Source organism: Miniopterus schreibersii (assembly GCF_964146895.1).
Source record: "Miniopterus schreibersii genome assembly, chromosome: 9".
Classification (NCBI taxonomy): domain Eukaryota; kingdom Metazoa; phylum Chordata; class Mammalia; order Chiroptera; family Miniopteridae; genus Miniopterus; species Miniopterus schreibersii.
In genome coordinates this window covers 30,776,100-30,792,039 of record NC_138118.1, presented here as the reverse complement: position 1 = coordinate 30,792,039, position 15,940 = coordinate 30,776,100, and positions in this window count along the sequence as shown.

Below are 15,940 nucleotides of genomic sequence, written 5' to 3'. Positions count from 1 at the left end.
GAAACTCATACACTGTGATTGTGATTGATACAATCAACCAGACTAAGGGTCAATTCAATGCATGGATGCCCCCCCAACCCAATCAAGATTCAGTTACAACTGGAGAGCTTACACACAACACTCACAAAGGACATCCTGGAGCACCCAGATGTGGTGATCAAGAAGAATGTGCCACTGAGATAGGACACCTACCACTTAAGGCCACAATACCAAGACTGGGAGACATAGCAGGTCTATCTAATTCACAAAAAATACACAAAGAGGCAGCTACAATGAGGAGAAAAAGAAATATGCTCCAAATGAAAGAATAGCATTTGAAAGCTCCAGAAAAAAATCTAAATGAAATGGAGGCAAGCAATCAATCAGGTATAGAATTTTTAAAAAATGATTATATGGATGCACAAATAACTTAGTGAGAACTTCAACTAACGGATAGCAAGCACAAAAAACTACAGAGAAACCAATGAAAAAGTCACAAATGAGGAATACAATATCTAAAATAAAAAATACACAAAAAATCAAAAGCATACTAAATGAAGCAGAGGATTGAAACAATGATTTAGAAGATAATGTACAGAACACAATCAGAGCAACAACAATAAAAAAGAATATAAAAAAATGAGGACAGTTTAAGAGACATTTAAGACAAAATAAAGAGAGAGAACAAAAGATGGAGAACCTAATTTGAAGAAATAATGACTGAAAACTTACCCAACCAGGTGACAGAAAAAGACACAAGGGTCCAAGAATTGCAGAGTCCCAAACAAGATGAAACCAAAGAGGCCAACACCAAGACATATCATAATTAAAATGGCAAAGGTTAAAGACAAGAGAGAATCTTAAATGCCACAAGAGAAGACAATTAGTTACCTACAAGAGCTCCCATAAGAAAGCCGGCTGATTTCTCAACAGAAACATTTCAGGCCATAAGGAATTGTCATGAAATAATCGAAGTGGTGAAATGCAAGGACCTGTACCAAGAATACTTTACCCAGCAAGGTTATCATTTAAAACTGAAGGAAAAATAAATAACTTCCCAGATAAGAAAAAGCTAAAAGTGTTCATTAGCACCAAACAAGTATTACAAGAAATGTCAAATGGTCTTTAAGAAGAAGATAGAGCCCAGCCAGGCATGGCTCAACAGTTGAGCATCAACCTAGAATCCAGGAGATTGCAGTTCGATTCTAGGTCAGGGCACATGCCCGGGTTGTGGGCTCAGTCCCCAGTCAGGGTCATGCAAGGGGCAGCTGATCAATGATGACTCTCTCATCATTGGTGTTTCTCTCTCTCTCCCTCTTCCTTCCTCTCTCTGAAACCAATAAAGATATATTTTTAAAAAAAGATAGAAAAAAGTTATAATAAATAAAATAGCAATAAATATGTACCTACCAATAATCACTTTATTTTTTTAATATTTATTATTTTTTAAAATATATCTTTATTGATTTCAGAGAGTGGAAAGGAGATGTAGAGAGAGAGATGGAAACATCAATGAGAGTCATTGATTGGCTGCAGCCCGCATGAGCCCTGACCGGGAATCGAACCCTTATTGCCTATATCCTAGGTCGATGCTCAACTGCTGAGCCACACCCGGCCAGGCCCAATAATCACTTTAAATATAGAGAAATTCAATGCTCCAATCAAAAGACATAGGATAACAGAATGGATAAGAAAATAAGACCCGAGAGTTGAAGATGGTGGCAGAATAGGTGAAAGCAATACACACCTGTTCCCAGCGCTGAACTACAGATACAGCTACAACTTAGAGCAATTAACCTGAATTAACAACAGAAAGATGAACTGGAGTATTATATCCAATGACTGAAAAAATAAAGCTACACAGAGACTGGTAAGAGGGGTGGAAACTTAGAAAGGGCTGGTCCCTGAACCCAAGGGCAGCAGCTTCAGCTGGAGAAATATTGCTGCTGCAGAGGCTCCTCCCCCAGAGGAAAGAGGGGACTCAATCCCATACCAGGACCTCCAACCCAGAACACCAGGGCCTGGAAGAAAAGTCTGCATAACATTTGGCAGCAAAAAATAAGTGGGGAGTTGGCCCAATTCTGCCTGAATTTTGGATGTTTTCTGTAAAGGCTACTGCACAGGGACTCATTCTTGAGCACTCACTTGGGGCTCTGGTGGAGGGAAGGAGACTCAGGCACATGGAAGCTCTAAAAAGATCAGGGTGGCATAGCGCTGGAGATCAGGAAGGTAGCCTTCTGAGGTCCCAGTCTTGAGCCAACATCCCACACTGTCCCCAGATGCCATCTCCTAAGGTTCAGCACTTCTATTCTAACAGCACCAGATGAAGAAAGTGCACTAACCCTGTCCTCCAAATTCTGGTAACACCACCCTGCCAAGCTTGAGTCTGGCATAAAGGACTGTAGGATGTACCCCAAAGGGACCTGAACAGTGCTTTTTCCTCTGGAGAAACTATAGACAGCCTTAGATGACAATGAAATGAGAAGCTGGGGAATAAGAGCCAATCTTCCCTCCTCCCATGTGTTAGACATGGAAAATCCCCAAAGGAAGGCACCCTGGGAAGGGCCTCAGGCTGCAGCCAGCTGCAGAATTAGGGGGAGGCATGCACTTGCAAGTCTCCCTTCAGGATCTTTGGCTGGGCTCCACCAAGCTAGAAATCCAGCAGCTAACCTGTGGAGGTCCTACACCACCCCCGACAAAGGGGATGCCTGAATTTTTATTCCCAAAGCCTGGAATTGCATTCCAAAGCCTGCCTGTACCACAAGCCAAATGCAGACCTACAATGGGAACAAAGTGCAAACCAGAGCTGGATTTTTGGAAGCCCCCATCAGTGGCCTTCACTAGAGCATCTGGAAGTGAGCTGCATGGATAGAGGGGGGTGACAAGCTTCCTACTCCCCCCACAAGAGCCAGAGCAAACCCAACCTGATGGGGCAACCTTGATCTATCACTCCAAACCCCACCTGCATCATCCTGCAGGGGCAGACTCAAGGGAAAATGGATCACAAATCAGAACTGTGAAGTCTGGAGTGACCCACTAGGAGGCTTCCTTCAAGAGCTCTACTGGGGTGCCAATGAGCTGTAAGGCAAGCTCTTAGCTCCCTTTTTGAGGGCTGCAGACCTGCACCACTTCCAAAAAGGGGCACCTGAATTTGCATTCCCAAAAGCTGTCAGTACCACCATCCAAGTACAGACTTAAAGGGGGGAAGAATTGCAGGTCAGAACTGGGGCATCTGGAGCCACACCCTTGGAAGTCTACATCAGGGCCTCTCACAGTGAGCTGAAAGGAAGGGGAAGCTGACAAGCTCTCTCCCAACCCCCACAAGAACCAGTGCTACCCAAGCGGAGGAGGCAGCCTTGACCTATTAATCCAAGCCCTACCTACACTGTCCTGCAGGTGTAGCCTCACAGGGTAAAGAGGTCACAAATCAGAACTGTGAAATTTGTTGTGTCCCCCTAGGAGTCTCCTTTACATAGCTCTGGTGTGGATCTTAAAGGAGAGCACCTATACCTCACTTGAGGGCTAAGGGCCCTCATCACCTCAATCAAAATGTGGATTAGACTAGCTTCCCCAGATTCTGCTGGCAATGTCCTGCTAATCTCATATCCACTGGGGGATGGGGGATGTAAAGCAGAGCTTGAACATTGGACTTGACTCAGTTGGAGCACTCCAATAAGGTCTCTGGCAGAGCACTGCAGAGACAGAAGGAAGTGAGAAGCTCGCTCTCTCCTCCCAAGGGCAGGTAACACCACAAGTGGAGAGGGGCAACCTTGTTCTCTTCCTCCAAGCCCTGCTTGCACATTTCTGCTGTCAAAGACTCACAGGGAAAAGGGAACATATCCCAGAGCCAGGTAATCTGGTGCAACCTCAAAGCCTCCCCTCAGGGTTTCTGACAAAGCACTGCTGAGCTAGAGGGCAAACAGCTAGCTCACCTCTAGAGGTCTGAGGTCCTGTGTTACCCCATTCAAAGGGAGGATTGGATTTGCACTCCCATCTCCAGCTGGTTCCATCCTACTAAACTAAATTCTGTAGGGTGAAAGTTGATCCCACCCACAAATGAGCCAACAACAATCAGCTCCCAATCACAACAGGAGGGTCCATGTAACCCACACCAGGGACAGTACTAGAGCATTCAGCTCAAGAATTCAAGGAGACTTTACCACCATGTCCCACAGGACACTTACTGCATAAGGACAGCCATAAAGTCTGGGAGTCATAGTAGTTCTATCTTAAGCATAGGGACAAAAGCAAAGACAGTTAAAAAGGAGAGACGAAACAAACCCCAAATGAAAGAAAAGGAAAATTCTACAGAAAAAGTACTAAATGAAATGGAAGCATTCAATTAAGCAGACACAGAGTTCAAAGTAATGGTTGTACCAATGCTCAAGCAACTTAGTGAAAACTGCAAAGAACTCAATAACAACTACATCAACATGAAGAAAGAGATAGGAACTCTAAATAAAAATAGTTGGAAATAAAGAATACCATATCTGACATCAAGAACACAATGGAAAGAATGAAAAATAAGCTGGATGAAGCAGAGGATAGAATCAGTGATTTGGAAGACAGAATAGAAAAAAACACCCAAACAGAGCAACAAAAAGAAAAAAGAATTAAGACGAATGAGGATAGTTTAAGGGAACACTGGGACAACATGAAATGTAACAATATCCTCATCTTAAGGGTATGAGAAGGAGAAGAAAGTAAGCAAGAGATAGGGAGCTTGTTTGAAGAAATAATCAGACAAAATTTGCCTAGCTTGGTGAAAGAAAAAGCTACACAAGTTCAGGAAGCACAGAGAGTCTCAATCACGATGAACCCAAAGAGACCCACTCCGAGACACATCATAATTAAAATGGCAAATCTCAAGGACATAGAATCCTAAGGGCTTCAAGAAAGACACAATCAGTGATCTACAAGGAAGTCCCCATAAAGCTTCCAGCAGACTTATCAACAGAAACACTTCAGGCCAGAAGGGATTGGCATGAAGTTTTCAAGTAATGAAAAGCAAGCAACCAAGACTGCTCTTTCCAGCAAGGCTATCATTCAAAATTGAGGATGAAATAAAGAGCTTCCCAGACAAAAGAAGGCTAAACGAGTTCAATATCACCAAACCAGCATTGCAAGAAATGCTAAAAGGACTGCTTTAAGAAGAAGAAATATAGAGAGTAAGGCTCATTGGCATAAAGGGAAAAAATAGAGTTAAACAGGCACATAGAAGCAATAATTTTAAATGTAAACAAAATAAATGCTCCAATCAAAAGACATAAAGCAACTGAATGGATAAGAAAACATGACCCATATCTATGCTGTCTACAAGAGACCCACATGAAGGGATTGAAAAAAACATTCCATGGAAATGAAAACAAAAAATGTTTGGGTAGCAATATGTATTTCTGACAAAATAGACTTCAAAATAAAGACCATACAAGAGACAAAGAGGATCACTACACAATACTAAAGGGCTCCATCCAATAGGATATAACCCTTATAAATACATATGTACCCAATAGGAGTACATAAATATATTAAAAAAAAATTGGTGGACTTTAAGGGTGAGATCAAAAGCAACACAATCATAGTAGGGGACATTAACATCCCGCTGTCATCAATGGATAGATCATTCAGACAAAAAGTCAACAAGGAAACAGAAACCTTAAATGGCACACTAGAGCTAATGGATTTAATTGACATTTACAGAACATTTTATCCCAAAGCAGCAGAATATACATTCTTCTAAAGTGCACATGGAACATTCTCTAAGCTAGACAACATGTTAGGACAAAAAACAAGTCCCTATAAGTTCAAGAGATTGAAGTCATATCAAGCATCTTATTGGATCACAATGGCAGGAAACTAGAAATCAACCACTAGAAAAAATTCAAAAAATTCAAACACATGGAGGCTAAATAGCATGTTATTAATGAATCAGTTAACAATGAGATCAAAGAAGAAGTCAAATACTTCCTGAAAAAAAACCCAAATGAACAGAAAACAATACAAAACCTATGGGACACAGCAGAAAGAGTCCTGAGAGGAAAGTTCATGGCATTACAGGCATACCTCAAGAAACAGCTTTAATATACCATCTTATACAAAAAACTGAAAGAATTAGAAAGAGAACAGCAAGAAAAGCCCCGAGGAAGTAGAAGGAAGAAAATAATAAAGATCAGAGCAGAAATTAAAGACATAGAGCCTAAGAAAATACAAAAGATCAATGAAAGCAAGAGCTGGTTCTTTGAAAAGATTGATAAACAAGATTGATAAACTTTTAGCCAGAATCACCAAGAAACAAAGAGAGAGGACCCAAATAAACAAAATCAGAAATGAAAGAGGCAATATAACAACTGACCCAACAGAAATACAAAGGATTGTAAGAAAATACTATGAGCAACTAGATGACAACAAACTGGACAACTTGGGTGAAATGGACAAATTCCTAGAAACATACCATCTTCAAAACTCAATCAGGAAGCATCAGAAAACCTGCATAGGCCAATAACAGCTGAAGATATTAAAGCAGTAGTAAAAAACTCCCAGCAAACAAAAGTCCAGGGCCAGATGGATTTACAGTTGAGTTTTACCAAAGATTCAAAAATGAAATAACATTTATATTCTTCAAACTATTCCAGAAAATTCAAGAGAAGAGAAGACTCCCAAGCTCTTTTTATGTGGCCAGCATTATACTAATCCCAAAACCAGGTAAAGACACTACAAAGAAAGAGAAACACCATATCCCTGATGAACATAGATGTTAAAATCCTCACTAACATATTAGCAAACGGGATCCAGCAATACATTTAAAAGATCATACAACATGACCAAGTGGGATTTATCCTGGGGATGCAAGGCTGGTATAATATTCTAAAATTAATAAATGTGATACATTACATTAAAAAAATGAGGAACAAAAATCATATGATCACATCAATAGATGCAGAAAATGCATTTGACAAATTCCAGCACCGATTTTTGATAAAAACTCTGAGCAAAGTATTAATAGAAGGAACATACCTCAACATAATGAAGGCCATATATGACAAACCTACAGCCAACATCATACTCAATGGGCAAAAAATAAACCATTTCCCTTAAAAACAGGAACAAGACAAGTTTGTCAACTTTCACCTCTGTTATTCAACATAGCACTGGAAGTCCTTGCCGCAGTGATTAGAGAGGAAGAAAGCATAAAAGGCATCCAAATTGGAAAGGAAGAAGTGAAACTGTCATCATTTGCAGATGACATGATATTGTACATAGAAAACCCTAAAGACTCCACCAAAGTATTACTAGATTTGGTAAATGAATTCAGCAAGGTAGTTGGACACAAAATTAATATTCAAAAATTGATGGAATTTTTATACACCAATAATGAATTCTCAGAAAGAAAAACTAAAAAAAAAAAAAAAATACCATTTACCATTGCAACTAAAAATATAAGATACCTAGGAATAAACTTAACCAAGCATGTAAAAGACCTATACTCAGGAAACTACAGGACACTGAAATCAGAAATAGAGGAAGATACAAAAAAATCGTGTTCATGGATTGAAAGAATTAATATTATTAAAATGATCATATTACCCAAAACAGTCCAGAAATTCCCATTAAAATAAAACAGTATATTTTACAGAGCTAGAACAAATATCCAAAAATTTATGTGGAACCCAAAAGACTCTGAATAGCTTCAGCAATCTTGAGGAAAAAACAAACAAACAAAGTTGGAGAAATCGTTTTACAGGATGTTCAACTATATACTGCAAAGCCTTTGTAATCAAAACACCTTAGTATTGGTACAACAACAGACATAGATCAATGTAGCTGAACAGAGACTCCAGAAATACACCCACACCTTTATGATCAATAAATATTTGACAAAGGAGGCAAGAGTATACAATGGAGAAAAGACAGTCTCCAATAAATGGTGCTGGGAAAATTGGACAGCTACATGCAAAAAAATGAAACTAGATCACCAACTTATTCATAAACAAGGATAAATTGAAAATGGATAAAAGACTTAAATGTAAGTCACAGAGACACAAAAATCCTCTAAGAAAACATAGGCAGTAAAGTCACAGACATCTCACGTAGTGGAATTTTCACCAAGACATCTCCTAGCAAGGGAAACAAAGGACAAAAATAAACAAATGGGACTACATCAGACTAAAAACCTTCTGCACAGCAAAAGAAATCAGCCTCAAAATACAAAGGAACCCTATGGTTGGGAGAACATATTTGCCAAGTATACATCTGATAAGGCATTAATTTCAAAAGTATACAAAGAACTCATACAACTCAACAGGAGGAAGACAAGCAATCCAATTTAAAAATGGGCAAAGGACCTGAATAGACACTTCTCCAAAGAGGACATGCAGATGGCAAAGAGACACATGAGTAAATGCTCAACATTGCTAATCATCAGAGAGATGCCAATTAAAGCCACAATGAGGTATCACTTCACACATGTAACAATGGCTACCATCAACAAATCAACAAATGACAAGGATGTGGAGAAAGGGAAACCCTGGTACATTGCTGGTGGTAATGCAAATTAGTGCAGCTACTGTGGAAAACAGTATGCAGGTTCCTCAAAAAATTAAAAATGGAACTGCCTTTTGACCCAGTGATCCCACTCCTAAGAATATATCCTAAAAATCCTGAAACACTAATCAGGAAGAGTATATACACCCCTATGTTCATAGCAGCATTATTTATAATAGCCGAGATCTGGAAACAGCCCAAGTGCCCATTAGTAGGTGAGTGGATAAAACAGCTGTGGGACGTTTACACCATGGAATACTATGCAGGTGTAAAGAAGAAGGATCTCTTTTCCTTTGAGACAGCATAGATCAACCTGTAGAATATTATGCTAAGTGAAATAAGCCAGTCAGAGAAAGACAAATATCACATGATCTCCCTTATATGTGGAATCTAAAGAACATAATAAACTGATGAAAAAAATAGATTCAGTGACATAGAAGCATGGAACAGACTGACAAATCTCAGAAGGAAGGTGGAGGTGGGTGGGTAGTGGGGGGAGAGATTAACCAAAGAATTTATATTTATATATGCATAACCCATGGACACGGACAATACTGTGGTGAAGGCCTGGTGTGGGAGGTTGGTGTGGAGTAAAAGGGATCTGTGGGGGAAAAAATGGGGACATCTGTAATTCTTTCAACAATAAAAATAAATTTTTAAAAAAGACACCAATATCGTATTTCACAGAACTAGAACAAATATTCCAAACATTTATATGAAATTTCAAAGGACCCCAAATAGCCACAGCAATCTTCAGAAGCATGAACAATGTTCAAGGAATCATGCTATGTGATATCAAATTATATTACAAGGCTATAATTAGTAACACAGCCTGGTACTGGCATACAAACTGACATACAGATCAAGGAAACAGAAAACAGAGCCCAGAAATAAACTCACATCTTTATAGTCAATTAATATTTGAAAAAGGAGGCAAAAACATTCAATGAGGTAAAGATATTCTACTCAATAAATGGTGTTGGAAAAACTGAACAGCTATGTGCAAAAAAAGAGAAAGAAACTAGACCACCTTCTTATACAATATACTAGAATAAACTAAAAATAAATTAAATACTTAAATGTTGAATTGAAAACCATAAAAATCCTAGAAGAAAACATAAGCAATAAAATCTCGGAAATTTCTTACAGCAATATTTTTTCTGATATATCACCTCGGGCAAGGGAAGCAAAAGAAAGAATAAACGAATGGGACTACTTCAAACTAAAAAGTTTTTCACATAGCAAAGGAAACTATCAACAAAATGAAAAGACAACTCACTGAATTAGAGAACATATTTGCTGATAAGGGGATAATATCCAAAATTTATAAAGAGTTTATACATCTCAACACCAAAAACAAACAATCCAATTAAAATATGGGCAAAGGACCTGAATAGACACTTTTTCAACAAGGACATAAGATGGCCAATAGATGAAAAGATGTTCAACATCACTAATCATCAGAGAAATGCAAATTAAAATCTCAGTGAGATATCACCTTGCATCTGTCATAATGGCTATCATCAATCAATCAACAAACAACAAGTTTTGGTGAGGATGTGAAGAAAAGGGAACCCTTGTGAACTGTTGGTGGGAATGCAGACTGGTGCAGCAACTGTGGAAAGCAATATGGAGCTACTTAAAAAAAATTAAAAATGGAACTGCCTTATGACCCAGCATTTCCATTTCTAGGAATATGTCCGAAGAAACCTGAAATACTAATATGCACCCCTATGTTCACTGAAGCATTATTAACAATAACCAAGATTTGGAAATAGTCCAAGTGCCCATCAGCAGATGAGTGGACAAAAAAGCTATGGTACATTTACACACTGGAGTACTACCTGGCCATAAAAAGAAGGAAATCTTACTTTTTGTGACAGCATAGATGGACATGGAGAGTATTATACTAAGTGAAGTAAGTCAGCCAGTGAAAGACAAGTATTATATGATTTCACTTAGATGTGGAATCTAATGAAAAGAATAAACCAACAAAATAAAACAGACTCATAGAGACAAAGAACAGGTTGACAAGTTTCAGAGAGAAGGGAGTTTGGAAGGGCTTAGTGAAAAAGTTGAAAGGATTAAGCCAAAAAAACTCCTCATAGACACAAACAATAATATGGTGATTAGCAGGAGGAATAGTAATGGGGGTGGTGGTGGTAGAAGAGGGTAAAGGAGGGATAAATAGTGACAGAAAAAGAGTTGGCTTTGGGTGGTGAATGCACAATACAATATACCGATGATGTATTATGAAATTGTACCCTTGAAGCCTATATAATTTTATTAACCAATGTAACCCCAATAAATTGAATAAAAATATTTTTTAAAGAAGGCTTTAATTCATGGTCATTTGTTTGTTTGAATTCTCACCCAAGGATGCTTTTTTCATTGCTTTTCAGAAAGAGTGGAAGGGAGAAAGAAAGAGAAACATTGATGTAAGAGAGACACATCAACTGGTTGCCTCCAGCAGGTGCCCCGACTGGGGCTGGGGATTGAGCCTGCAGAGCCTGAAATTCAGGTACTTGCTCTTGGCTAGAACTGAACCTGGTACCCTTCAGTCTGTGGGCCAATGCTCTAACCACTGAGCAAAATTGGCTAGGGCTAAACATATTTTTTAAAAAGACAAAACAGATAAGCCCTGGCTGAGTGTGTCAGTTAGTTAGAGCACCAAAAGATTGCAGGTCCTATACCAGGTCAGGTTGTGGGTTCGATCCCCTGTAGGTGTGCATATGCGAGGGAGACAACCACCAATGGATATTTCTCTCTCTCACTTCCACTCTCTCTGAAAAGCAATGGAAAAAAAACATATCCTTAGGTGAGGATTAAAATAATAATAATAAAATAAAAAGATTAAATAAGACAAAAACTTAATACTAAATAAATGATAATAAATCAATAAAATTAAAAACAAAAATAATCTTCATTAAGTAAATTGAATTGATTGACATGTGGTAGAAATAATTGAATGACTGGCAACACTTTTCATCTTGCAGTCAGGAGTTTTGGCATTATAGCAGATCTTAGAAATTTTGCTATGTTTTCATTACCAGTGAAAATAAAATGAAATTAGTTTTTTTGTTGTTTGCACTCTGTGCCCTCTGAGATTGTTCTGCACTGCCCTCTGGGGGACAAAATTCATCATAGTCCATGCATTGTAATTTTAGGAAAATCTTATAATACTCCTACATGAAGACAAACTGTGCTTCAAAAATGTTTGGTTCATGACAAGAGCACCAGAATATAATAACAAAGTTTTAAAATATTATAATTTTTCATTCTAAGTATTTTAATTTCTATAACAAATTATTAAAATCATTTATCAATATTCCTTTAAATAAGTATGCACCTCTCTTGGTTGGCTTTTAAAACAAGAATCTGAATTTTTTTTATATTTTAATATATTTATATTTAGAACTCTGAGAGCATTAGATTTACATTCCTAATAATCAGTTTGTTCCTTTTATTTTGAATATACATGGGATTTGCTGTTTAAAGACTAGGTATGTCTTTTTATTTACTTGCCATAGATCTTCATGCATAATCAAAATTTAGTCGTCTACAATGTACATGTTCATAAAAACTGATTGGTTGGGTTATTTAAAAACCATTAATATATTTCTGTAGACAATAAATCTCTTGAACTTGACTGGTTGATAAAAATTAATGAAACCTTTATTTTTTAAAGCTTATCTTTATTGTTGAAAGTATTATAAAAGTCCCCTTTTGTTCTCCTTTGACCCCTTCTGTCCTGCTCCCACCTCCTGCCCCAGGCCTTCACCACACTATTATCTGTGTCCATGGGTTATGCATATATGCATATAAGTTCTTTGGTTAGACCTTATCTCTAAATATAGTCACATTATTACATTTTAAAATGTTCTTTCAAATGAGAAATATCTGTACCTTATTCTATTTTTAAAGGTTTTATTTTCCATAAATGTCAATGCTTCTCTTATTTTCCCTTCAGGATGGCTTTATGACTCATGTATTTTAATTAACTCTTAATTTTCTGGTAGAAAGGTGAATAACATGTATTATTATCTATAAATAACTGAAACTATGATTTTGAGAGGAGAATAGTGGGAAAAAAAAGTATGCTAGTTGCTCCTATTATTCAACGCTTTGTATTGTTCTTGAGTTATTAATGTATTGAAGTGTCCAGGCACATCTGTGTTTGTGATCCAGGTAAAAATGTTAAACCTACCATTCATATAGTTCTTTAAAAAAAAAAATCAATGAAATCATGGGAAAAGGTGGAGAAGTGTTTTTTAAACGTGTTTTTATTGATTTCAGAGAGAGGAGGGGAGAAGGAAAGAGAGATAGAAACATCAATGTTGAGTCACTGATCAGTTGCCTCCTGCATGCCCCCTACTAGAGATAGAACCTGCAACTTGGGCATGTACCCTGACCAGGAATTTAACTATTACCTCCTGGTTCATGGGTTGACGCTCAACCACCGAGCCACACCAGCCAGGCAAAGATGAAGAAATATTTTAAGCAGATAGATATAAGTGACTTTAAGATCTTTCTTGAACTTTGAAAATCATTGTTTCTAAAAAAGTTCACAGAAAGAAATCCATAAAGAACTTCATGAGACATTTGTGAAAAAATACATAATGATAGTATTGTCCATATTTATCCTGAATTATTGTCTAATTTTATTTGGTCTGTGTGAACTTGGTGTAAAAAGAGAAGTTACTTCATGTTTTACTTCTGTACTTCAGGTTAGATAGCCAAAAGATTTTTGGCTATGATCTTTGGGCTGAGAACTAGACTAATTTTCCACAAGGATGAAAGGAGAAATAAAGAAAGTGGGAACCTTTGGGACTTCTTTTCCTATTCTTGACTGGATATTGCAACCAAAACATAACCATCTGCATACCAATCTCAGACTGCTAACTAAAGCCACATGTAGGCAAATTTTTATTTAACACTTCTGCACTGACAATCTAAACTGGGATGAGTGACCCAAAAATGGAGCTAAATAGTACATGTTACTTATCTCTCAAATGTTACCTGTCTCTCTTTTTCAACTCCTGTTACCTTAAAAGTACTGCACATCATCCAGTGTTAGGATCTAAAAGCAAATAGCTCACTTTCTATCTGTTTTTCAACTGTAATATAGCTACAGATCAAATAATCAGTTAATAGAAACTAATCAAAACATGAGAATCAATTTCCAAATGGCACTGCATGCAGGGCTTAAGATTTAAAAGAAAGAAGGGATTGAGGCAGAAAAATGAAAGGAAGAAGTTCACTTTTTATTGTGCTTAATTCACTGCTATAGCCAGATACAAAGAATACATGTTCATTTAAAAAAAAAATTTAATCCTTACCTGAGGGTATACTTTTATTGATTTTAGAGAGAGAGGAAGGGGGAGGGGGAGGGAGAGAGAGGGAGAGACATTGATGTGAGAAAGAAACATTATTCAGTTGTCTCCAGTATGCACCGTGACCAGGGATTGAAACCAAAGCCTGGGTATGTGCCCTGGCCAGGAATCCCATGATCTTACAGTGTATGGGACAATGCTCCAACCAACTGGGCCACACAGGCCAGGCTATATGTTAATTTTTAAATTAACAACCTGAAAGCTACAAAACTGTGTTAGGAAAGATGTATTAATTTTTATTTATCCATTTATTCACTTAATAAATATTTGTTTATTGACTGTCTGCTATGTGCAAGTTATGGTGGTGTTTCATTTGATTAGTTTAAATAGAAATAAAATAGATAATGCTCTGCTTTTATTTATTTTTTTAAATCCTCACCCGAGGATATTTTTTCCATTGCTTTTCAGAGAGAGTGGACGGGTAAGAGTGAGAGAAAGATTGATGTGAGAGAAACACATTGATCAGCTGCCTCCTGCATGCACCCTGACCGGGGCTAGGGATTCAACCTGCAACTGAGGTATGTGCCCTTGGCTGGAATCGAACCCTAGGCCCTTCAGTTTGTGGGTCAATCTCTAACCATTGAGCCAAATCATCTCTGCTCTTAAATGCTCTGCTTTTAAATATGTGACTTTAAATGTCTATTCTTTGCTCCTTTCTCCACTTCGACTTAAAATGTGTATTTCACTTAAAATGTGTATTTCAACATAGCAAGCTTATATAAGCTAGAATCAGATGCAAGATTATATTTCATACTCAGGTTTTGGGTGTTGTTGTTTTTTTACCTCTTATAAAACTATTTTTTATTCAACAAACCATTGGACTATGTTTACCTCTTTTCTTCTGGATACAAGCTTTTTGTAATAAATGCTCACTCTGCCTATTAGATTTTACTTCAGTTTAATTATTATGTCAGGAGTCCCTGCGTCACTATTTCATTATATTACATTGCCTTTCTAATGCATTTTAGTTTTCTCATGATGAAGCTAATCCTGAACTCCTTATCACCGGTTGCAGATTAGCTTTTTGTACACTCTATTAAAATATTTTAATGTTTCTGCCAATAATTTTGTAACAGTATTTATTTACTGTGTATATTAATCACCATAACCAAGTTAATCTAGCTATATATCTAATTTATTTGATACTGTTTTATGATCCCAAGAGGTTACAGCATATTTCAGAGTCACTTCTATGTAAATATTGAGTTTTCACATTGATTAAAATTTCATAGTAAGCTTTTGGCTTTCAGTGATAATTTCTAAAAGGAAACTTAAATGTTTTGAGGTTCCTAAAACACTTGCTTGGCATATAGTAATCCAGACATCTAAATACATGCATATTTTATTTTTTATTTGCTGATTTCTCACTACTATAGTAATCTTGCATATATGGTCACAATTACCCCCAAAACATTTCAATCCTCATCCTTAAAGAGTCTGACATACAATTTTCAACTATAATCTCATTGGTATGATTTTAAGTTGCTCTCTGTATTACATTTTGTAAGACCAGAATAGATGAATTTTGGCTCATTTCTGTCTCACTCAGTTACACATTTAGATTCACACATGTATCTGCCCCTCCATCTTCCTGGATAAATGTGCATGTTATTGCTGTTTAAAGTATGATGACTCTAAAAAAAGAAACACAAATGGATTATACCAAAATGAACTTTGAAGTTTCCTGGATAAGGGCTTTCAGAATGTTTATTTTAAAAATTCTGCTGTTGAAATAATGTACACAATTTCAGGTCCCTGGTTTTTTTCACTCTCATTTCCAATACATTAGCGCCAATAAACTTAACAAAAGGCAAAATGCTATGACACCATTCATTTTCTTAATTATGATAGGATTTCATTGTTAACAATAAGCCAAATTATTTTGTCCTTTGAGGATAAAATTATAGGAACAAACACAGTCGCTCCAGTTTCTTTGAGTGGCAAAGTCTCATTATAGGACTGGTTGTATTCCATATCTTAAAATGAATTTGGTATCCAGATGTTTAAGGAATAAATCTTAAGCAATC